We start from the raw sequence: 26,009 nt of genomic DNA, 5'->3' as shown, positions 1-26,009 counted from the left end.
TAGTTTATTTTACTTTTATGATATTAAAACAAAACAAAACAAGCTACTCTCTTAGGGGAGAGGGGAGAGATCATTCCTGCTACTTATTATCTGCGTTACTGCTACTCTCCATCTCTTTGGTCTTCCATGCCAGAAAAGAAAACAACAACAACATGGTGATGAGAGAGTATGGGAAACAGAATTAAAATGAACTTTGATCCACTTATTGTAAACACTTCATTATACTGAGAACTTTAACCACTCCTTTCTAAGCCAACTGCATGTGAAGAGAAAGTGATGACTTTAAAATCAAAGTAATTAAGGCTGTTAGGAATGTCCTCCCATCTCTGAGTTGATTACCCCTCACCCCACAGGCCTCCATTTCTATCATAAAGGAACTGGGGGTTTGTAGACTTTCTTCCTTTTTCTGGGCTATTTCCCGGGGGGGGGGGGATCTCCTTTGAGGTAAATTAGGGGTGTGAGTCCAAGGTGAAAAAGGGGTGTAGGCCTAGCAGGAAGGTTGGCAGCAACATGTGGGGGAGGTAGAAGGAGGAGATCAGCAGCCCAGCCTTCCCCCCTTCCCTCCCCCCAGGAACAGGACAGGCCCTGGTGAGTGAAGTGGAAAACCTTCCTGAGCTGCGTATGTCACATTCAGCAGAGTGAAAGGCTGCCGCTGCAGCCCGGTCTGTCAATTGTGTTTGTCTCCAGTCCATGGAATTTTCATTATTCATTATTCGCTGGGCCTGGGCAGCGCAGGAGCAGTGGCGGCTCAGTCTAATCCCCACCTGATAATGTATTTCTGATAAGCATGACGGAGCCAGTGCTCCTGACAGGATTCACATTTCCAGCTGGATAAAGTGCCATTTACATGAAGCAGGCACTGTGAATTCAGATTGCAGTGATAAGGGTGGCCTCAGACTCCACCATAGTGTGTCAGCGAGGGTCCACCGGGGTCTAGGGATCCTTGAGCTCCATCACACTGCCACCCACCCAGGGACATATGGAGGCCGCTCTAAAGGCTGCCAGGAGTTTCAGATTGATGGCAATCAACAACCCTTGGCCCTCTGACCCTCGCTCAGTGCTCTTTACCTGAGACCACTAGCATAGGACAAAGCTGCAATTTAGTTTAAAGATCTTGATTGGCTTGATTTTTGATTCTGGAATCTGACAATGCTTCATTTCATAAAATAAAGTAAGTGTTCTGATGGGCTGAGCAAAAGAGGTGGTTTTCATAGACAACGCAGAGCAGCCAAGGACAGAAACAAAACACAAAAAGCAGGCTGAGAATTTCAACATGATTTTCCTTTGTAAAGAGGGGACAGGATGGAAAACAAAAACAAAAAACTAGTTGGTAGACAGCAAAAACTTTGTTACATATTACCGGGATTAAGGCACTAAAGAGTTAAGAGGGACTTAGCCCTCGCTGTATTCATTGTTCTATTCTGAGAACTCAAGAGTTAAGGCTGAGAGGAAACTCCTCCCTCTCCATCCCCTGCAGCCCAGTCCCCATCCCAGTTCTAAGTTCTGATTTGGGAAATGTGGCTGCTCTTTGCCCCTGATTCCTTGGAAGGGTAAGAACAGCTTCTCTCTCTCTCTCTCTCTCTCTCTCTCTCTCTCTCTCTCTCTCTCTCTCTCTCTCTCTCTCTCTTATCAGAATGGAGCAGCATAAGTGACCCCATGATGAGTTTTGAGGGGGCCCATTGGAGCCTGATAAAAGGATCTACTAGAACCCACAGCCTCCTGTAATGTACTTTAAATCCCCACAGTGAGCAGCATCCATATAAACAACAAGCCCTGATAAACCTCAGGCAGAAGGCAATGGGGACATACCATTGTTCCTTCCTCTAACTCAAAATCCATTCAGAGAAATCAAATATCTTAACAACCAGTTCATTGTCTTACATATGCATATATTCCATTGCCTAAGAAAACATTTACCTAGTTTCCTTACTAAACATTAAAAGACAGATAATCCAAGGACAGGAACCTCTTAAGGACTGCGATTCTGCTCCCTCACCCTCAAAGTCAAAGAGAATATGTTGATGCACCTGAATTATTCAACATTTTCTATGAAGGGGGCAGAATGAACGTGACCAAGGTGATACAATTGATTCAAATTATTTGAGGGTGTTGAATGCTCTTTGGGATGGAGATCAATTCTACTTTTCTTAGACATAATCTACAACTGATTACTTCTGTATCAGTTACCAGCACACACCCAGAAGGCCAGTACTGAATATTCTTCTGTCTTCCATATCGCCAGCTGTATTCCCGCCCTTGGTCAAGTGTTCATCTTCTGTCTGCTTTATAATAAGATAGGAATTGCCCAGCCGTAGGATGAACTGCATCAATTTGGCCGTTGTGACATTGGGCCATTATCCCCGGATGCTGTCATACAAACCTAGATGGCACAGGACAGTCAATGCAACGGGCTTCTTGATGCAATGAAGAGATATGGAGACCATGAGATGCCAGAGACTGCTGCCAGGAGCATGTGACATGCTGTCTGCAGCAGATGAGTATGCTTCTCCACATGAGTCAGAGAGTGGACTGTAGTGTAGTAAGCATGTAAACGAGTGCCATAGGGGCTTCTTATCAAATACTGTGTATTTCTCAGTTGTACACGCTACACTTTCACACTATAATTGGCACAGTGTGTGTGTGTTTACATAAGCAACACCCCAAACCCATAAATGATGTATTGTACTTCACTGTTTGGGAAGCCATGATATCCACACAAATTTCAAGCTGTGAAGTTGGGGAGGTGAGGTTAGCTGTGGCTTGTTCTGTCTCTCTGATCTTTCAGAATTCAACACAATAGCTGGCACTGAGTTTTTGTTTAATAAGACTGTTTAGAAATTCGTCTACAATGATACCACTAAGTGGTGGGAACTTTTACTGCATTCTTATTCTTTGGGAGATTAGTCATATGTGCAGTTTACCATTGACTGGAACGTGGTTATGTGGTTTGAGACTATAATTTCCTATTTAAATCTCTGGATATTAGACCTCATTAATCAAGCTTTGACTGTTGAAACTGCATGCGACCTGTCCACATCTACAACAGCCGCAAGTTTTGCAGTGTTTTAAGATCATAGATACTGGACCAGACACGCTAGACACTGAGGAGGAAGCAATTCTCATCCAAGTCTCACTTTCTATCTTTGGCTAGTGATTTTAAAATATTTTGACTAAATAAACATAAAGTATTACTCCATTTGTAATCCTGAATGTCTACTGTGACACTGTTTGTGTCCCTCATGTATCTCTTCGTGTTCATTCCCCAATGTTTCCAGATAAACGTCTTAACCTGGAAGCTATAGCTGGAGTCATGTTTCCTCCCCATCCCCCAGAATGCGGTAGTTCTCATCACATTTTATTACGGCACTCTCTTTAGGAATCTGCTTCTGACTATTGCAGATTCCTAACATCTGCAGTGCCCAGGGCAAGAGTTCAAATGGAAGCACAGCTGCCAAGTCTAAAGATTTAAAGTTAAAAAGCAAGACAGCAAACTGATAATTAAAATGCATTTTCTATTCCCACCTTGATGAATTACCCTTCAAATTAGCTTACAGACTTAGAGTTCCTGGATTCCCCATGGCCCATCACCAGAATGGAATGTACCAGAAGTGACCTAGCACCTAGCTCTAATCCACTCCTTCCTCTGCTAGTGTATTATTTGGTGAAGGACCAGTGTGAGTTCTCGGTCCTTAACCACTGGAAAAAGACACTTCTGGAGGCTAACGGAGGGCCTTGTGGAAGAGGCAAGGCCAGTCACAGAAGGGGGCTTAGAATGGATTGGGCAGGGAATCTGGGTCCTTATAGACCCGAAGGACATTACCAAGAAGACCCCAAAGGCACCAAGTGGTGCTTTCTCTTAGATCTGTATATTTATGCCTCCAAAGGAACAGACATAGCACAGTAGCAGAGGGCAGATCCTGGAAGGCCAGGGCAAGGTTGTACTCAGTTCTCCTTAGCTGACTGCTAATACCCAAGATGAGTTCAACAGCAGGATGAATAACCAATGAAAGAATAATTGGAGAGGCAGTTATTCAAAATCACATATGAAATTGTACCACACAGGGCACCAACAGGCAGAGTGGAAATATGGACTCTGAGTTTAGAAAGAATGCACATACCAGTGTCATCATAACCTTGATCTGTAGATGTGTTGATAAGTTAAAGGTTTTGTTCAGTTCATGTAGCGTGAATCTTAAAAGTTCTTATTAATAAAAACAAACCCAGAGCCAGGTATTGGGGTGAATGCTGGAAGATCAGAGAAGCAGAACAAGCCCCAACCACCTCACCTCACCAGTTCCTCAGCTGATCCTGTTTCCTCAGACTGGAAGCCTTTGTCCTCATTCAATCAATCTCAGTTGAACTGCTACTCAAAAGCCTAAAAGCTTAACCAGCTCTACTTCCTGGTCCTCATGTCTTATATACCTTTCTGCTTTCTGCCATCACTTCCTGGGATTAAAGGCTCTTGTTACCATGCCTGGCTGTTTCCAGTGTGGCCTTGAATTTACAGAGATTCAGACGGATCTCTGCCTCTGGAATGCTAGGATTAAAGGCATGTGTGCTACCATTTTCTGGCCTCTATATCTAGTGGCTGTTCTGTTCTCTGACCCCAGATAAGTTTATTAGGGTGCACAATATTTTGGGGAATACAATATCACCACAAGTTCAGTTAAAGGTTTTGTTCAGTTCTTGTTCTGTAAGATGACACAGAAGAACACAGGCTGTAAAACCCATGGTCTTCAATCTTATGAGCCTCTGTTTTCCTGTCTGTCCAGGGAAGCTGTAAAAAATGTTATACTTTGAAAGGATAAGTTGGCCATCTCGCCTTGGACCTGGCAGGTAGCGCCCCCTACCGGACACTCCAGGTAAATCCCATAGAGCAGTTTGTGTACTGCAGACTGTAGAATTATTAGAACATCCTAGTCATTCAGTCATTGATTGCTAAAGTTCAGTAAATTAAATGACTAACAAGTAATGAAGAGAGGCCTAAGTTTTAGTAACATAATAAATTTACTCAAGGCAACTTTGTGTAAACACACAGACATACTAGAAAAAAAAATAAAGTATGACAAAAATAATCGATGACCTGATTACAAGGAGAAAAATGTAAAACTCCTTAGTCTAGAAACATGGATACTCCACTGAGCAAGCAATGGGGTAACTGAACCTTCTTAGGAATCTGGGATTGAGAGATGAGATTTCAGTGTGCAGACAGACAGACGAACTGAAGCCAAGAACTCCATTCTCATAACCCTGTCATCATAATGGGGATGGGAGGGAGAGGAACTGAAGAGCTCAACTCATCAACCCCAAGTAATGAAAGACTATGTCTGCCCTGGACTCTGAATAGAAGTAACTAAGAAATCACACCCAAGGTATGCTATGCAGCCCCTAAAGTCACAAATGAAAATATCTCCTGCTGTCCAACCACTTTGGAACAGCTGAGGCATCCCTGAGAGCAAGGAAGAATAAGCCCTTAGGTGACAGTTACAACCCCAACACATCCCCACTGTGCCTTGGGCTTCTCTCAAAACCTACTCAGTCTGTGGCTTCTCATGTACTAATTGGCAGGGGCTATGCTTACATCCCCATCCATTGGAGTACCAGCCATCTCTCTTCCATATGTATCCTTCCTCAATTTTGAGAATGTTTCCTTCTATTCCAGCTTTTTTTTTTTTTTTACAGAAGTTTTTTCCCAAAAGAGAAGTTGGGTTTTACTTTTTTTACAGTGAATTGACTGTGGGGTTTTTGTTCATTACTCTATAATGCCATAAATTATATTAATTGATTTTAATGGATAAAGCAAACCTTGCATTCCTGAGGCAATCTTGTGAGGCTGTGGCATATGCAATATGTAGTTTGCTTCTTACATTTTGAGAATTTCTAAGTCCATATCCCTTAGGGATAGTGGCTTGTCTCTTTATTGTTTGGTTTGGGTATTAACGTAATGATATTAGAGGATGAGAAGAGAGTATTCTACAATCTACCTTGTTCTCTTTCTTTGATGAAGAATTAGCCTTATTTCTTCTTTCAGTGTTTGATAGGATTCAACTGTGAAGACATCTGGGTCAGGGCTTTTCTCTACGAACATGTTTTTTCATCTTATAAATTAATATATTTACCTTTTACAGGCCTGCCCTTATTTTCAATTTCTTTGTGACTCAGCTTTAGTGGTATCTATCCTGGAAATTTTTCTGTTAAATGAAATTCATCTGTTTCATAGACTGACAGTTGTGTGATGGCTAAACCTGGTTGTCACCTTGGCACCCCTGGGAAGAAGGAACGCTAGTTGAAGCATTGTCCCCATCAGATTTGTCTGTGAGCACATCTTTGGAGGCATTTTCTCATTTACTAATTGATCTAAGAGGGTCCAGGCCACTGTAGGCGGTACCATCCCTAGGCAGGTGTGCCTGGGCTATTTAAGAAAGGTAGCTCAACCTGAGACTGGGAATGAACAAGTAAGCAGCATACTTCCACGGTCTCTGCTTCGGTTCTTGCCTCTACGTTGTAGCCTTGAGTTCCTGCTCTGGTTTGCTTTGGTGATGGACTATAAGCTGTGAAATGAAACAAACTCTTTCACTCCCAAGTTGCTTTTGACCAAGGTGTTTGTAACAGCAACAGATACCAAATCTGAGCAAGTTGTTACTGTATACTCTTGTGAGAATTACTTTTTGTTTCTAGAGGATCAATAGTAAGGTACCCTCTTACAGTTTTGACTATGTGCATTTGGAACTTTGCTTCTTATTTGAGTGGCTGAAAGTGTATCAGTTTGTTTGATTTTTGTAAAGTTCCATAAAATAGATTTTCTTTAAAACACTATGTAGACAAGGCTGGTCTCAAACTCATAGGAATCTGCCTGCCTCTGCCTCCCCGGTGTTGGGATTAAAAATGTATGCCACCATGCCTGGCACCATTTTCGCATTTTAGTAATGTTTCTGACAGACTTATATTTCAACACCTTAAAACTAGAACTGAAGGAGATCATAGAGGCTCAGGCTTGGAGAAAATACTAGATTTCTCTGTATGAATGAACTAGTTTTTGCTCATGCTCATTGTGTGGGGGGATTCGATAGTACTAATTCCCAGTTTAACCCAATGTAAGAGAAACACACACTGAGTTTTTTGTTTCTTCCCATGATTCTGATAAGCTTACAGATCCAAAGAAATAAACAGACTTACTATTAGCAGCTGACGCTGCTGATATAGAATTTACTAATATAAAAGTTGTTCTTACATAGAATTTGAAAGTTTTACAGCAGGAAGCAGGCATAGAGACACTTTTTTTTGTCTCAATCTTTGAGGTAGAGTCACTGTGCTGATGTTTCTTAAGTTTTATCTTCAGACAATCCTCTGAGCTGCAATCTTATGATCTCTGGGAATATTTACTGAGCAACAGAATGCCATTCTTTGTGTTTCTGTGCAACACAGATCATAAATTCTTGTCCTTAAAGCAATTACATTTTTAACCAAATCGAATTTCCAACCTTGGCTATTTTCCTGCAGTGTTTTTAAAGAATTTCAAAGCCAGCAGCTCCCAGGGGCTGTTCCTGGATTTCTCTCCCTGTAGATCTGTCATCTACTTCTACACACTTTGAACTCAACCTTCACTACTTTAGCATACACAACATCAAGTTCAGGATAAAATCACTCTTGGCTAACCACCATCACGATCATCAGAAAATCTTGTGGCTTCTTCCCGACACGTGGCTGGAGTGAGTTTGCTCCTTTTTACATTCTCTCGTCTGAGCCATCACAGTATCTACACGCTTGATAATTTCTCTTCCTTCCCCTCTTACTTGCAAACCATTCTCTACTGGGAATCCAACTCTCTACTCGGGATCCATAATGTCATTTTCCAAAAGTGAATTAACTCATTTGTCCCCTATCCTCACTGAAAGCCTTTCTATGGCTTCTTATTTGACATAAAATTCATTCTGAAGTCCTTGGCCTGCACTGACTTGGCTTTCTCGTCCCTGACTGGCTCTCCAGCTTCCCAACTCTCGATGCATACTTACTTGCTACATACAATCTCTACTCCCTACCCTCCTAGTACTCAATAAATGTTTGTGTTAACTGACGCCTAAGGATTTCTTTGTGATCCAATCACAGAATCTCCCTTTTACAGAGCAGTTTTGAACTCTGTGTCTTGAACACTGTAAAAATCGAAAGTGGGAGGCAAACAGAAACTTGGCATATAGCGCAGAACTTTTCAGTGGAATTTTTGAACATCAGAAACTGGTTCCTATGTCAGCTCTATATTCCTATCCTGAACACAACAGGGCATCATGTCAATGGCACTTTAGAGATTTCACTTTCCCTGTCTCCCCACAATACAGCATTCCAAAACTCCCTTCATCTCCCCTAGAAATAAGGTGTAATTTCCATGGGTGGACAGGGAAAGAAACAAAGGGGTTTTTGAAGCAGTTTATTCTGCCATTTCCCACCTGCTAGTAGAAGCTAAATGCTTTTTCTCCCTAGCACTTAAATTTGACTCAGAATTAAAGGTAGAGAAATAAGACTCATAGCCACTTTCTTCAAATGATCATAACTGCTTGATAGAAGGTCTTTAAAAAGCTCCCCCTCTAACAAGTGGCTCTTGTTTTCATGTTGTGGAATGGCCTAATCCAGTATGTGATAACATCCTCAAAAAGCAAGTGCATTAAGCTGTGACAGCTTTCTACTGACCCAAGCAATTGCATTAGGAAAACACCATTAGCAGCTCCTTCTCTTCCTCTCTGCTCCCCTCCTCCTCCCCACCAGTAAAAGCTATGCTCAATACTACTATTAAATTACCCTTAGAAATACACTCCTCAAGAAAATCAATGCACATGTGTTTTAGCACTTGCCACCAATAGATCAAACAGCCAATCTAGTAGACATTATTCCACCTGAAGGTTTGTGTTTTAAACAAGCTGATTTTCTTGGTGCATTTTATGAGCTCTCATCCAAACTAAGAAAAAGAAAAGAGTAAGGTAAGGCCAGGGAAGAAAATACAAATGACCCTAAGCATTCTTCCCATGGCTCTGTAATGCTTAGTGGTGAATACAGGGCAATCTGGAGGATGGGGTAACAATGGCACAACATGGTACCAAGGAGCCACAGCTCAGACGCACTATGATTCCATTTCTAATACTCATCCGTCACTGCTGAGTCTGAAATCACTCCCTGTTCTAGCCATTTCCCTGGCCTCTCCTACAGTTATTAGAAATATGAGCTGCAACTAGTGAGTGAGTCAGTAACTTTTTAAATGGACAAATTTAGGCAGATATTTCATTGCTCTGTGTTAATTTCTCAATGGACAGTACCCAGCCTCAAGAGCTATTTTAAGAATTCAATGGAGTCAATAAGTATAATATTCAAAACAATGGTTGGTATACACAAAGTCTCACCGAACACAGACTCCTATTATCTAGTGTGCACGCTAAGAAGAAATTATCACTCCCCTATGGTTATATAGATACTATCAATGACGCCCTCTTCTGGTCTATGGAGTAACTGTGTTAGAGTAGATGTGTATAGCTAAAAACAGGCACAGAACAGCATGTGGACTGTTTCCCACCATATAGAACAGCTAGCACCAGCCTGAAATGGCCAAGAAAGCAAGGCACAACTGTCTAGGACTCTACAAAAGATGATGTCCCAACCACCCTGCAGAATTTGTCTTCAGCCAGAGCACGGCACCATTCCTGCTTAGCGGATTTGGCAGACATCCTAGTACAAACAGCTGGAGATACTGGAACTGTGGGGTGGCAAACTGAAGAGGAGGAACCAGTGCGCCAAGGAAGCAAAAGTTGAAGCTGAAAACTGCGAGGAGAAAGACCACATCCATGACTGTCTAATTGAAACAAGCTTTATTTCAGAGGTGCACCTGGGACTGGCCAGCCAGCTGTTTCACCCTAAATCGGACTTTTAGAGAGCAGCTCCAGATGTGAGAAAGACAGGGTTTATATATCTCAGGGGTAGAGGGTTTTCAGATGAGGGATTTGGCAAGCAAAATAGCAGGGAGTTACAGGAGCAGAACATAAGTACAACAAGTTAGTCGTAATGACCTCCTGAAATAAAGATGTGATTGCCATTCCTGGAACTGGCAGTACAGAGCCATTTATAGTTACGGTTACAGGTGGGGCACAGCCCAATCCTTGAGAAACAGAGGTTTAATCATAAACAGGAATGAACCTACTATGTCTTCACTATAAGATGGCTTTTAAGCCAAAGATGGAGGGAGAATGGGTTTCCACAAGCCATGGCTGTTTGAGTCCCCACAGGGAGAGACAGCAGCAGTTTATCCAATGGCAGCTGCCATGGAATAAGAGCTGAGAGGCATGTGCACTGCAGGCCTGCGTGGGGAAGAGTAGCGCCTGGAGAGCTGCATGTCTGGTGTGTTGCAGAACTGGCTCTACTCCTTACCACACTGGGTTCCCGAGCTGAGACTGCAAACAGGAGGCCCTTACCAGGGAGGACAGCACAGAGGAAAAGAGGTGTGCTGTATCCTCTCCAGCAAAGTCTAAAATGAACTCTTGACATCATCCCGTGGAGGCAGAGCTTGGATGCTTAGTCCTCGCAAGTGATGTCAAGGCCATTAGCTTGCAACTTAGCTGTCTACTAAAGCAAACACTAGGACCTCAGTGTAGACAACAGAATCTAGTGACTATCTGTACAAGCTATGAGGAAGAGTGTTGAAAAGAAAGAGAAAACTGCATTCTATTCTTAAAAGTACAAGTGGCTAGTGGTGACAGAGTCCATGTTAGCAGATGTTAGACCTAGCCTACAGCTTCAACCAGCTTTTGTAAAAGTATTCAAATAATTACATCAAAAATGCATTCATAAAAACGATATGGAAATATAAATGAAGTTTCAACATAAGAAAGGAAACACTAAAAGGACCAAATGGAAATGTAGTGCTGAGATGTCCCACTGAAATAGAAAGCCCACAGTGTGGACTCATTAGCATACCCACCGTGCCATTTTAACATTCAGTGAATTTGAAGTCTGATAAATAGACATTATCCAACTTTAAGAACAGAAAAAAAATGCATAAATTAAATATAGCTTCAAACACATATAGAACCCTGCCAAATGAGCTAATTCTGTGTAGCTGGTACCCAAGAAAAAGAAGAGTTTGGTATTAGGCAAACATTTGAAGATACACGATAAAGGACTTTCTCGATTTTTATTATTTTTTAAATCACCGATCTATTGATTTGTGAAGTTCAGCAAGCATCCAGGAGGACAGATATAAAGAGAACTGCCAGCAGGCACATAATAGTCAAAATACTGCAAACCAAATTAGAAGGACACACTGAAGAGAGGTAACACCACCACCAATACTTGGACTTCCCTTCGTAACAATAGGGGGCGGAAACAACAGGACAGCCTCTCTAGATTGCTAAAAAAGGAAAGGGAAAATTCAGCCTAGCAGTTGCAGCCCAGATTTCACAGGCATGAGTGAAACAGAGACCTTTTCTATAAATGAAAGCCTAGGAAATGTGTTGTCAGCAGGCTTGCACGAGGAGAAATGTTCAAAGATGTTTTCAATTCAAAGGAAAATGACGCCAGATGGAAACTCACATCTCCAGGTAGAAACAGTAAATACATGGGTAAATAGAAACGACTATGTTTGCTTACTTCTTATAATTTCCTTTTGAAAAGAGGACAGTTTAAAGCCAATGCACAACAGTAAGAGAAGAGTCCAAAAGGGACTAATCTCACAGACACAGGGGCAGATCAATGGAATGACAAATAAGGAACTGAGTATCAAAATACATGAGAGGTAAAGTGAAAGAGGTAAGGAGGCATGCCATTTGTTATAAATAGACTACTGAAAATTATAATAATCCAATTATAGCTGAGATGCTAATGGAAGAAATAAACTGAGAGCCTAAAAATCCTGAATTAGCATAAAAAGGGGGCCGTGGAATGAGAAACCAAAGCAAAAAGGATACATGAAAAAGAGCTACAAGGTAGCTTGAAGTCAAACCCAAGTAATAATTGCATGAAATGGATAATTTGAAGCTCCCAGATTTAGCTTTAGTACAAGGGTTACCAGGCTGGATAGGAAAGCAAAACCCATGAATTGACTGAATACAGAAGGCACATTTTACCTAGAAAGTGGTACAGACCAAGAGTAAAATTGGAAAAAGCTCCATCCTAGATACAGAAAGCCATGGGAGAGGAGCTTGGCTTCTTTGGTGTCAAATAAATCTGGGAAGCAAGAACTGACAAACCCAATAATTATTAGAAAAAAAAGTAAGCCAGAAAAAAGGAAGGAGATAAAAGGTTGAAACAACACCATCAACCAGCTTGATCTAGTTGACAGTAACAGAACATCAAATCGCGCAGTGTCACACTCAACATTCTTTTCAAGTGGATGTGGATAGTCACCATAGTTAACAACAGATGTACCACCAGAGTAAGTCTGAATGAATCTCTGAGCTTGAATAGGAAGCAAAAAGAACACAGTAAAACCCCTCAGATTTCTAAACAACAAATAAAAATCACACCAAAACCCCTACGTCAGAGAAGCCACAAATAAATTATGAAGTATTTATCTATGAATAATAATAAAATATAGCAAAAGCTTAGGGTGTGACTAGAGCAATGCTCATGGAGAGCCTACAACTCTGGGACCTGCACTTTACTGAAGAACACACAGCACAAACATCTCTATTTCTTCTTTGAGCGGATAAGAACAACCTTAACTCTAAAGACAGGCACAAAGCAATCATAGGTGGAAGAGTATGAAGTGGCAGATAGGAGAGGGTCTCTACTGTTGTGATAAAATGCCATGAGCAAAAGCAATAAGGCAGGCAAGGTTTTAGTTCAGCTTACACTCAGATCACACAGTCACCTAAGGAAGTGAGGGCTGGAATTCGAGGCAAGAACTGAAGCAGAGGCTGTGGGGAGGGGCTACTTCCTGGCTTGTTCTTCCTGGCTTGCTCAACCTGGTCTCTCATAGAACCCAGTACCACCTGCCCAGGGATGGTAGCCTCCACAATGGGCTGGGCTCTCTGAGATCAATCACGAATTAAGAAAATGCCCCCACAGGCCAGTCTGGTGGGCACATTTTCTCAGTTGAGGTATCCTCTTCCCAAAGGACTCTACTTTGGGTCAAGTGGACAAAAGCTAACCGGGACATGGATTAACTGAAACTTTGATTCCCTAATGAGACAAATCAGATTGACAACATTCTTTATGAAGAATGACTGTGGTGAAAGATAGACCACAGTGCCATCATCAGCAATGGCATTGGGACATCAGACAGGGGGGAGGGGGAGGGAAGAACACACATGATGTTTTCCCATAAATGTGACCATTTCATGAAAATTTGAATTTTCTTAAAAAATGTCTCTCATGTAAAAATCTCAAAATTCCATATAAATTAAGGGGATGAAACTTATTGATTTGGGGTAAATTCTGTACTCAGTGAAGGAAGAATTTAGCTCTCATCTTATACAAACTTTCAAAAAATAGAGAACTCTTCCCATAGCATTTTTTAAGATCAATAAAGCTATCATTGTTAATCCCAAATAATGCACTTTCCACTTTACTAGTCAGTGGAAACAAACCAGGACTGGAGGTAGATGTGAAAATCTTCCTTGTATTAAATGAATATTATTTACAAGCCAGAGCCTGGCCTGGTATCACAGGCCTGTAATTCCCATACTTGGGAGGCAGAAACAGGCAGATCTCTGTGAGTTTCAGGGCACCTTAGTCTATGTTTACTATTTAAAATGGCTAAGGAGAATAGCTTTGTTTCTTTGTGTGTGGGCAGGGAGTACTTTTCTGATTTTTTTTGTCCCAACTAGCAGCCTCTGGAAGGCTACCCTCCAAAAAGAGCTCTCTCCAGAGGGCCTGGAAAACAGAGGGAGCAGTAAAATTCTAAGTATTGAAATGCATTTAGTCGGTAATGCTAACAGTCCTTTGCGGGGAACCATTTCCCAGGGCTGCAGAAACAGCAGCACACGTAACTAATTAAACATGCATGTCTCTTGCAATCATGGTTGGAAGAGGCAGGGAAATGGTCAAGTGAGGCAGGAAGACAGAAGGAAGCAGAAAAGGGTCAGACACTTAGAAAATCCAAGCTCTAGTCTCCCATTCCAATACTGCTTCAGGTCCAAAAGGCTGACCGAGGAAAGTTGTGGAAACCCAGCAGTGACAGGTGACAGTGGCTGACTGCCCTTTGGAGAGCTGTGCACTCATCTCTGGCCGGGCACTCTGCCCCAGCAGGATCATTTCACTTACACTCATATGGGTATATAGAGTTTATTTTTAATGTTTCTTACCACAGATTGTAAATCTTAGCAACATTTTAATACTATATCTCTAAATGTCCCCCGGGGTTAATAAGAAGCTTGAGTATCCGATAAGCATAATATACTGAGGGGCCATTTATTTAAAATGCCATCTTAAAAAATAAAAAGTTTAATTAAAAGAAGTGCCATCTCTGAGTATTTATTTATGATTTATAGCTAAGTTCTGTGAGTTTCAGCCTCCATATAGCACACGTTTGTCCCCATTTACCACATGCGGATTCTGAATGGGGCTGGCTTAGAGGCCCAATTATACATCAATGAGTTCCTTGGGCTGTGGCAGGAGGTATCCAGGCTCCTCTCTCTTCACCTTCTCAGTAGGCTCTCACTGGCCAGTGCTCTTTTCTGGTGCCAGACTTGAGTGAGATGAGCTCAAATGAAGAATGAAAGGATAGGTTAGGCCTTCAGTGAAGTTCTGTTCTGTAAACTGTTCTGTTCTCTTCTGTTCATTCTGTTACATATTCAGAAATTGGTCTGACCAGGTAAATCTTGCCTAGGTGGATACGCCAATGAGAAAATGGTAGGGTTCCAGTGATGGGGACTTCTGAGCAGCATCATAACTAGGCTTGGGCCAGAAGAAAATACCAAAGAGCAAAGTTGAAAGCAGAATCTGATAATCTAACCTTCACAATGCCTGTCCCTGGGCCTCAAATACCAAGCACCTCAGGGTAGAGGGAGGAGGAACGGCACAACAGTTAGTCTTTGTCAGCCAACCGTGTCAATGCCTTGCTTCAGCTGGCTGGCTTTCCTTCCTGTTTGTAGAGGTCTTTGGGACAAGGCAGAGGGTGGCAATAACGGCTCCCTTCCCGGGCATTCCTTGCAGTGTTTGACAGTCTTCAGAGCACTTCAGAAACCTAAACTGATGGAGTCACTGTGGCCATCAGAGAGTTTTATGGGTAGCACCTGGCCCAGAGGCAGGTATGCTAGACTAGACATAGGCCCTGCCTGCTCACCAGCTCCACCCGCAAGGGTGACTGCCTTGGCAGGAAGCTCAAATATTGCACCAACCCAACGACTCTCAGCCACCTGTGCCCTCATTTCTTATTAAGTTGAGAAATGGAGAATGTGGTCATTATCCTCTTCATTAAAATCCTGCCCAGGCATAAAGCTCTTATTAAATCCTCCCTTCTTCTTCTTTTGACACCAAGGGACTTTAATTCCTTTTGCTGTTCCTCACGGTTGCTATTCATAGAACTGCAAGTTCAGAAGGGACTTCACAGTATGTCCCAGTCAATAATTATTTTTAGGGTTGTTCTAGAACCCCCCTCAGGTTTTCTTTCACACTGGGTCATCCCTTCCAGATACAGTTTTCTAGAGAAGCTTGATTAGATCCCGGGAGGGCAGGTGGGGGAGGAAAGCAGGGTGCTCATTTTGGTTTAAAGATCGGCCCTGGACCTGTCAACATCTCTTTCTTTCAGTGATGGCTCTGTGTGTTTTTTCCTTATACGTCTATATTTATAGTTTGGATCCACAGAAGGGTAAGGGAGAGGCAAATTCTTTCAAGCTAATTAGAGCCCCACATGTTAATGAACCCCTACTATTCTGCCCCCAGGAAATTAATAAGAGCTTTAATCACTCAGAGATTAGAAAGGTCAGTGCCTGCTAAGGGTTCAAATGCAGAGACAGCACCACTGTCACACCTATTTTAAAGTCTGACAAGCACCACCCATCAGTGTTGAGAGAAGAATACTGCACCCCCAGGCAGACAGATGAAGCATCGGCTCGACTTAGCATGGTACAGAACGGATGAAATCACACCACTAGCTGCTATACTCACATTTTACTTGCTACAATGTTTCTATCTCAGCTAGCTCTTAATATGTTTTTGCAATCCATAGATAATAGCTTGCAGCATCAACTATATGTACCAGACTCCCCTCATTTCCCTAACTTTTGCTTACTACCTGTGTACCAGCCTCAACAACTACTTAACCCAGGCTTATAGAATCAGCATCCTAAGGAGTAAATGGGATGGTGAAGAACCACATGAGATCATACTCCAGCATTCCCCGTAGTGCCCAAAGAACCACATGAGGTCATACTCCAGCATTCCCCGAAGCGCCCAATGCTGAAGGCCACTGACTTACCCCACCTTCCCAGCTAAAGAGGCTGATCCTCACATTGCCCACTGAAACTACAGGTCAATGTCCTCCGTTGCACTATCTGTACATGAAAAGTGAACCTGAGCAATAGGAGGCAAGAAAGGGCTGGGAAAGGGCAGAACTAAACCTGCTGCACTAAATCTCCCAGATTCATGCCACAGGAGGAGGAAAAGCCAACCAAAGAAATAACGTCAACACTCAGAAAACTGTTAAGGAAACCAGAGAGAGGGGAAGTTTTCAAGTCAATTCCTGCAAAGCAAGTAAGGACGAAAGGCAGAGGAAAGCCTATTAGAGACAGCAATTAGAGGTTATTGGAAATGTTTCAGAGTATAGTTTCAATGGCATGATGGAGTGCAAAACCAGATGGTCCTCTCTTTTCTTTTATTTGCCTATTAAAAGTAGATCTAAAATTTGGAAGGCAGCTCATCTCCCACTTCCAGCTAAATTTAATTGCCTCTTCCTTGGAACTACAATGATCTTGATTATCTTATCACTAACTTGTCTCCTACTCTCTGTTATTAAAAAGATTGTGTTATTAGTTATCTTTTTGTATATATCTCCCCCACTAATTGGAATTCTCCCTGAGGGCAGGAGTGCATTCACTACTATTTGCCCATATTTCTCTAGCATTTAATAGAATGGTTTCCACATTGTTTGTGCTCAAAACACATTTGTTGCAAGCACAATGGGTTCCATCTATGGGCAAGTGCTATAATGAGAGGCCTGACCATCTATGATTTAGTAAACAAGTTTGCCCTGAATATACTGAGAAGTTCTATGTAAGTTGTAAACATTCAAGTAAAGTCTCAAGTGTCACAGAAAACAATACAACACCTGACCTTAACTCAAACTGATTCTCTCTTTTTATATAATTTCATTGCTTTGTAATTTAATTTCTGAAAATTCAGCAATGTTTCATTTTACATAATATCACATTTTGTTTATATCTTGAAATCTTGGCTCCTGTTTTTTTTTTTTTTTTTTTGGTTTGTGAATGATTTTGTCTGTTTAATACATTTGACAAGAATGCATGTACAAGAAATTGGGACATTGAGAAAACATTGGCTCAGCAGGCCAGTGGTGGAAAATGGCTTTAATCTTAGCATTTGAGAGGCAGAGATAGGCAAATTTCTATGAGTTAGAGGCTAGCCTGGTCTACAGAGGCAGTTCCAGGACAGTCTCCAAAGTGACAGAGAAACCCTGTCTCAAAAAACCAAGAGGAGAGAGAGAGAGAGAGAGAGAGAGAGAGAGAGAGAGAGAGAGAGAGAGAGAGAGCGCATTGGCTCCACATGAATTAATCTATAAGAACTAGGATTGGAGGGGAGTGGAAAAGATTATATAAACTGGGAACATGCAAACAAAATAATCTGGCAAAAATCTTTATTAATACTTATGATGAGTTGTGGTGATATTGTGTTTCCCAATATATCATGCACCCTAATAAATTTATATGGGGTCAGAGAACATAACAGCCACTGGATAGACATAGAGGCCAGAAAATGGTGGCACTCACACCTTTAATCCTATCACTTGGGAGGCAGAGATCCACCTGGAACTCTGTGAGTTCAAGGCCACACTGGAAACAGCCAGGCATGGGAACAAGAGCCTTTAATCCCAGGAAGTGATAGCAGGAAGCATAAAGGTATAAAAGACGTGAAAACCAGAAACTGGCCTGGTTAAGCTTTTAGGCTTTTGAGCAGCAGTTCAGCTGAGATTTATTCTGGATGAGGACTCAGAGGCTTCCAGTCTGAGGAAATAGGATCAGCGGAGAAGTTGGCCAGGTGAAGTTAGCTGGGGCCTGTTCTGTCTCTCTGATCTTCCAGTGTTCACCTCGATACTTGGCTCTGGGTTTGTTTTATTAATAAGACTCTTTAAGATTCATGCTACAATGAGTCATAAGATTCTTGCCATGATTTTTATTGAATGAGAACATTTTGGTCAGTTGCTCAAGGTTCCTCATATCCATGGCAGAAAAAAAGGGGGACTAGCACAGACTGGTCCATGTGGGAAAGTATTCTTCACACCCCACAAGCCCTGAATTTCTTGATGAAGAAGGCCTGCAACCTCTCTACCTGAGAGAGGACAACAAGCATCCAGCAGTGTTTATCTTCCCGCACCATCCCTCAAAGGATCAATTCCCATTTTGTTGACAAACAAAAAGGAACATGCCTGTCTGTTTCTTTCTTGATTTCTTTCCAGTTGGTTTTTAGAGAAACCCCATGATATCTTGAACTTGCAATCACCTTGCCTCAGCTTCCCAAAGTGCTGGAATTTCAAGGTACAACAAATATCTTGAACAAAAACAAATATCTGGGGTCAACATGTAAATTATAACAGAGTTCTATTCATTATGTCTATTTTTAGGCAGTATTTATGACTCAGAATAGTTGTCACACAGAAAAATATGAAGAGAGCTGATTTATTTACTAGTCCATCCATAGATGCTTCTTCAGTCACTCGAAAGTTCCAGTGTAGCGACAGGCCCTAGCCGTCTGTAGCTATCTCTTCAATTACACCATGGAAATGGTAAGCCAGTGCTTGGATCCTTGTCTTAGAATATCATGGTACTACCTACCTGCAGAGGGACTCTCATCTCTTCTGCATCCTTTTCTTGGGTCTCACTCTTACCAGAGCTCTATTTTAACTTGACAGAACTTCTATAAGATTCTCCATTGTCTACCATCATGGCATATCCAAATACAAACCCTTCAGCACAGAAACACTTCAGGATCCTTCTTGTCCAGCATAGTCTATCTCTTGCCATTGCCTTTACACTCTTAATCAAGCAACACTGAACCACTTTGGTTGCCTAACTCCCTCCATCTTCTCTTCCTTCCTTCCCCTATGACCCTGCTTTTCCTCCCTATTTCCCTTAAAAAAAAAAAAAAAAAAAACACTATGCCACCTCTTGGCATGATGAATCATAGTCTCTCTGCAATACAGTATGTCTCTGCCTTATCTGTCTACTGTAGATGCTGTGGCTCTGTCAAGTGTCCCCAAAGGTCCAAGAGTGAAGTGTTTAGTCCTATATTCTCAGTGCTATTGGGAGTCATTAAGAGATAGTTTCTCATGGAGATCTTCTCATATGAGGGATCCTTAAAGAGAATACTAGCATACTAGTATACTAGTATAGCATGCCTATTTCTTCCTTTTGTTTCTTATTATTATCTGAGGGCTTGCTCCCACAATGAGGTACCAACTAGTCAACAGGCTGAAAAGCAACAGGCCAGCTGACCATAGACAGAATGACCCAAATTGATCTAGAATGACCTGGCCCTTTTCAGGTTAACTATCTCAGATATTTAGCTACAGTACCCAAAAACCAACTAGCAAATAGGTATTATATGCACCAATGGCATCATTTCAAAGAATGTGTCCACTCTACACGCATCATCTTTCTGATGGTTTCCTATACATAATCGAATTGAACTTTACAACTACAGAAAAAATAACTGTCTGCCACACACACAAATTCAAGTGTCTGGAATTGCTCTGGCTACAAAGGAATTATTTAATAGATAACTAACAAATCCTGGATAGAAGCCAGCAGCCACTTCCAAGTTCATAGGTTTCTTTGTTTTTTCATTCATTCAAACTACAGTTGAATCCTACTGAGACAGGAGAGTAGAAACAAACAGAAAAGCTGCATCAAAATTACCATGGCAAAGAAGCCAGTCTACAGAGAAAGACTGGGATCCCTTCCTTCTCCTGGCTTCATCTAAGGGACACACTGCATGTGGTAAACAAAGCCCATGTGAGACATAAGTGAGAAAGTGAGCTGCATGAAAGAGCCTTCATGCTTTGGGGATGCTTTCCTCAGCTCAGTGGCACATTTCCATCCTGGGGGCACTTATTCCTTTCCCCTCTTTATATTATTTATTTATTTATTTATTTATTTATTTATTTATTTATTTATTTATTTATTTATTTTGATTTCAGACCGAGTCTTATGTAGCCCTGGCTGGTCTAGAACTCACTATGTAAACCAAGCCACCCTGGAGTTCACAGAGATCCTTCTGCCTCTTGAGCACTGAAATTAAAGGCATCCAACACCATCTCAGACCCCTTTTCCTTCCTTCACAAGCTTTCTACTGCTTGTTTAACATAAAAGGCAGAGCCATTTCTCTCTAACCTCTTGGTGGCTGCCAGGATTTTCACCTAACATGTTCTATTTCTTTCTTAAACTCTAATTAAATTGTCCTTGAGCTTCCATTTGAAAACATTTCTAAATCAACTTATCAGTGAGACTAATGACCCCAAAAGGGTACCTCAGTTCTTCGGGTGACACTACTATACACCTGATGATGCATACTGAACTGGAGACAGATGGGTTAGAGCCATTTCCAGCTCACTAGTTGGGGGATCTCCAGAGAAACAACCAATGGGAGATTAGCTATTGATACAGGTATCTTTACAGATACACATACAGATGGATAGGGATGTACACATAAACAAAGCAAGATGTATTGTGAAAAAAAATTCATGATCTGCTATTTGCAAGCCAGATGCTCAAGAAATCAATGGTATAACTCATTTTGTGCCCCAAGGTCTGAGAACTGGGGAAGTCAACCACAAAAGCTCAGGCTGGGGAAAGAACAGAGATGAGAAGTTGCAGATTAGGCAGCAGGCAGAGAAAAAGAACTAGGGAGTAGATTGTTGCACTATCCATCCATTTGGTTGTTGTTAGCGCCGACTGGGCTCTCTAGACCGAGTGATCCTTTTCATACACCTGAACTACTTTACCAAAGCCATTAATTCATGTAGCAACCTCATGATAAAACATCTTCACAGTCACACCCAAATATGATCTGGATTTCCCATGGCCCAGGCAAGTGAACATTCAGCCTACTAGAGTTTATTAAAAGTGGGGATTTGCTGTGGACAATGACAAATTATGGGATTTTGGAATCAGACTCACATGGACTAGAAGATTCTTGTGGTCACAGCTCCACAAAAAGCAAGATTCTCATTTCATGAATTAGATCCTAAGTAGACAGTCTAATTAGTCATAACTGTTCTGACTTAAATGGAAAATGACACTGTTAGAGTTGAAAAGGTTATATTTAATTTATTGTGAACTTGAAAGCATCTCTTTCCAAAGAGCTCAGTTTCACTTCTTAGCTGATTTTAGTGACCCCTAAGAAACCCTTTATTATAAGAGAGGAGCTCATGCCCTATCTGGCCTATTCTATCAACTTCTTAACTCACATCTTTGCATTCAGCTTCACCAAATTGAAGTCATTCCTTGTTCTCTCACTAGTTATCTTTACAAAACTTCAATCAGAGTCTGTCTCTCCTTTTGCGGATGCAATATGAATACAGGGCTCAGCAGCTTGCTGCATTCTTTGGGACCTTCTATTGGAATTTGGATGGCCAGAATGAATGGAAGGATGAAGGGCTGGTATAAACATGTCAGACACTGGGAGGGGAGGGGAGAGAGAAGATGAAGGTTGAGATGTGTTATTCAATGCCTTTCACTCTTAGATCAAGTTCAAAGTGCCTAGCACAGGAATTTAAGGTCCTCTTGAGGCAGACTCTGATCTCTTATATTAAATCTTGGAGATTCAAAAAAATTTATACTCCTTTATGAGTCACTAAGATTTGCATAGGATGAGACATGAAGGAGAGAATTTTTAAAAAGACAGGTATGAGAAGAATGAGATAGACATGGCTAAAAGAAAACACAGGGTTGAGATAATTTTTAGTTTTTTCTTTTGCTCTTTTCGTCAAAAACCATGTTTACAAAACCAGCAAATTCTCAGTGAGGATGTGGGATAAAATGATTCTTTATTCCCTGATGATTAACTTAGATCAGCAAATATGGAAATCACTACAGAAGTTCCTCGAAAACCTGAAAATGAAGTTATAAAATCTATATCATGCTTGAATATGTACCTAAAGGACTCTAGGTCAACAAATAGTAGAGAGACCTGTACATATATGTTTATTGAAGTGGTATTCACAATGAATGGGCATAAATGTATGTTATATATGCATAATTTTGTATTATGTAGCTGTAAAGATATGTCATGTCCTTTGCAAGAAACTAAATAGAAATGGAGTTCATCACGTAAAAGGAAATAAACCAGACTCAGAAAAACAAACATCACACATCCTCTCTGACATACAGAATCTATATACTAAAAAAGGAGACATAGCTGCAAAGGGGACTATTAGAGAAGAACCCATGAGAATGTAAATGGAGGCAGAGCCTGGATACAGGAGAAACATGGTCACAATACATTATACACATTTAGGAAAATGCCCTATGAAACCCATTATTCTGTGCAATTAACATTTTCTAGCTAAAGTAACGTTTATATGTTGGGGGAAATATGGTGGTGAAGTGTGGTGATCTAGAAGAAACAAGGACTTTGAGGGGAACAGAATTCTTGAAGAGAAAGAAATGCTACAGGAAAGGACATGCCATGAATGCTGAGTGGAGATATTTGGAAAGGAGGAAAGGTGGCATTAGATGTAGGGAAAAGAAGAGCACAGACAACCCTTTAAAAGAGCTCAGGCATGCCGGGGTCATTTTTCTCCGTGGGAAACAAAACATGAAGTTAGCTGGCGAAAATGAGGGAGGAGATGAGGGAAGGCTAAAGCATGACATTTAAGAAAAGCAATACCAGAAAATAGCAGAGAGTGAGACAGGGAGAGGGAGGATTGGCCTAACGTCTTGGATGGCTACTGTCCCTATGAAATCATGCAGAGTACTTCCAGTTTGCATGGTGGTATGATTTAACCCGATGGCTAATAAGCAGCTAGTCCTAGGTCTGTTTCTATATTAGAATACAGCTTGAAAAACAATGTCCATAAAGTGACTCCTCTAAGCTTTGCTGCCCATATAATCTCTGTTGTCAACACTTAGTTTTGTTATTTCAAAGCAGCCATAGACAATATGTAAGGGACGATTATGTTTGTATACCAAAAAAATTATTTGAGGGCAACTAAACTTAAATTTCATATGATTTGTATGCACTATGAAATATTCATCTTTTGGTCTGTTTTCAGTCATTCAAAGTAGAAAACACATTACTTCAAGGGCCGCTAAAAAACCAAACCAAACAAGCAATAAAAAACAGAGAGTGGGTTGACTTGGTCCATGAACCTGTTTGCTGTCCTTACTCTAGAAATTAGAAACATCTCTGTTTGTTTCAAATGCTCTTCACTTCGTACTGTTTAGAAACAGTGCATCCCTTTCACTCTCGTTTATAAACTCTCCAGGCTTTAAAACAAAAGCCATATTCATTTACTTCAAACTGCAGATGAGACTTCCTGGTGTAGAGCAGGAAGGACACCTGACACCTGTATGATGTAGAGCAAGGCAGTGACTCACGGGAGACAGACAAAACCAAGAAGCACAGAGCAAGTTCAAGAGTCCAAGTGACTTTTCAGTCTGTTGTGGGACTGCACTGGAAGGGTTCTATGACCCAGGTATAAAACAAATGTGCAGCCTGCATTTATTTTACTTCATCCTACATGACAGATGACAACTTCCACTCTGCATGACTCTATCTTCCTTTCTCAACATCAGTGGTGCACAGGAAGAGAGATGTGGAGAAGTGACAACTAACCAAGAAGAGGTTCAGTTCTTTGTTGATGTCAGAAAATCAAAGGTGAGTGGGGGTTGGCTTCAGGAGACACCAGGCAAGAAAAGCAACTATTTGCATTTGTGAAAATATTGCTGTGCTCTTGTCTTCCCTAACTGAAAGAAACAAAACCTTCCGTTGACTCGCAAACTCTCTAAAGAAAAGCATAAGCAAGCAAGAAGGGCAGCTGGCTCAGGTGGTGTTAGATGTGGGTAGCACTTATAAAGATGATAGATGTTGCCAAATGGTAATTTTCTCTGTGTGGTGGCTGTGATTGATCTGCGGCCTGGTGCAATGGTTGAGGCTTTCATATTCAATCTTAAAAAGCATCATGTCATCATACAGTGGGAGCTTCAGACACTGGGGTAATAGCTAGGATACTGAAGACGGAACACTATGAAAATCAAGTATTTCTCTACAACTCAAAAACTCCCCAACCAGTGGAGATCAGGGTGCACAATTACATGAAGGCAGAATTCTAAAGAAATATGCTTTGGAACTGTGCTGCCCTCTATGCTCGGCAGAGAATTGAGGAACATGGGCCCAAATGTGGTGTTTTTACTCTTCTTTCTTCCTATTCATTTGTTTATCTATTTTTTTTTCTCTTTGGAAAATAAAAAGAGGATCTGTGAAGCAGAGAGATGACTGGAAGGATGATCCTAAAGAAACTCAGGATTGCAAGTTGGGAACTAAGCCTCAATGATCAGAGGTCATTTTATAACCAGAAGAGAACACCTCAAAACCTTGGAAACAGAGCACTGAAGTTGGCAAGGGATGACTCAGCTCTTCTTACCAAGACACATTTGCATTTAAATTTCAGAGGCAAGGAAGAATTTCAGAGGCAAGGAAGAGGGGAAATTGGATAGATCCATATTTGAGGAGATAATAAAAATAAATGCAATCTAATTAAAAGAAAAGTGTAATGGTGGAGGTGCTAGCAACTATCAGGAGAAAAGACCATGGCTACTAAAATACACATAGAAATACCAGGAGTATTTGGAGTACACAAAGTGAATGTTAAACTTTATGGCAAAGATAATAAAATAATGTATACATCAATTAGACATTCGAAAATGGTGATTATACTGTTGGAAGCCCCTCTGAAACTCATTCTAAATGATTCCTGACAAGAGCAGAGGGAGAATGCTCATTTCTGGTGGAAGCCATAGACCTAGGTAGAGCCACACATATCTGAGAAAGCCACCACAGTTCCAGGTCACAGTGGGAACTGGAAAGGAGGCTCCTGGGCCCAGCCATTACTGGAGGAAACACGTGCAGAAATAATGACCCTGTGGGGAGAAATGTCTTTGACTCACTTTATAGGCTTGGACTTACCACTGGAATACTCTACCCTTCATCTCTGTGTCAATCTTATCCACTGTTTCTTAAACATGTTTTGATGGTTGATTTTACATGACAAGATGCCAGGGCCACAGTGTCTGGATATTTGAAAAAACACTCTTCTGGTTGTTTCTCAAGGGTGTTTGGGTGCCACACCTTGTATTTAAGATGATAGCCTTTTCATAGCCAACACAGACTCCCAAAGCAAGAAGGATTTCTGTCAGCACAAGGCCTTTAGACTTGAACCTCAACCCTGAATAATCCATACAGGCTCTCCAGCCACATGGCTTCCCCTGTGGATTTTATGTTGTCACCCTCCATGGCCATGTCAGCCAGTTTCCTATGCTGTTCTCTCTCTCTGTCTCTGTCTCTGTCTCTCTCTGCCTCTCCCTCTCTCTGTCTCTGTGTCTGTCTGTCTCTCTCTCTCTCTCTCTCTCTCTCTCTCTCTCTCTCTCTCTCTCTCTCTCTCTCTCTCTCAGAAGTTGAGCCCACGTGGGCAGCCTCCAATCTGGAAAAGGGGTTCCTGACTGCCACTGGGCAGGGTATCAAAACTGGATCTGAGCCACTGCATGATAAATGGATTTGACTGTGTGGAGGATAAAGTTGCCTAATAACTCCATAGGGATCTCTCATATACTCTTCATCTTAGAGGGTCTCTGCCTTTGGGC

At 41.4% G+C, this 26,009-nt stretch overlaps 1 protein-coding gene across 8 annotated transcripts in view; it reads right to left on the bottom strand.

Moving 5' to 3' along the window:
• Opcml (opioid binding protein/cell adhesion molecule like) overlaps window positions 1–26,009 on the bottom strand; it is a 1,130,894-nt gene that overhangs the window by 376,325 nt on the left and 728,560 nt on the right. The gene's annotated exons all lie outside the window — the stretch shown is intronic.

Source organism: Peromyscus maniculatus, chromosome 7, assembly GCF_049852395.1.
Source record: "Peromyscus maniculatus bairdii isolate BWxNUB_F1_BW_parent chromosome 7, HU_Pman_BW_mat_3.1, whole genome shotgun sequence".
Lineage (NCBI taxonomy): Eukaryota > Metazoa > Chordata > Mammalia > Rodentia > Cricetidae > Peromyscus > Peromyscus maniculatus.
The sequence above is the reverse complement of the archived record's forward strand: the minus strand, read 5'-3'. Positions and strand labels throughout refer to the sequence as shown.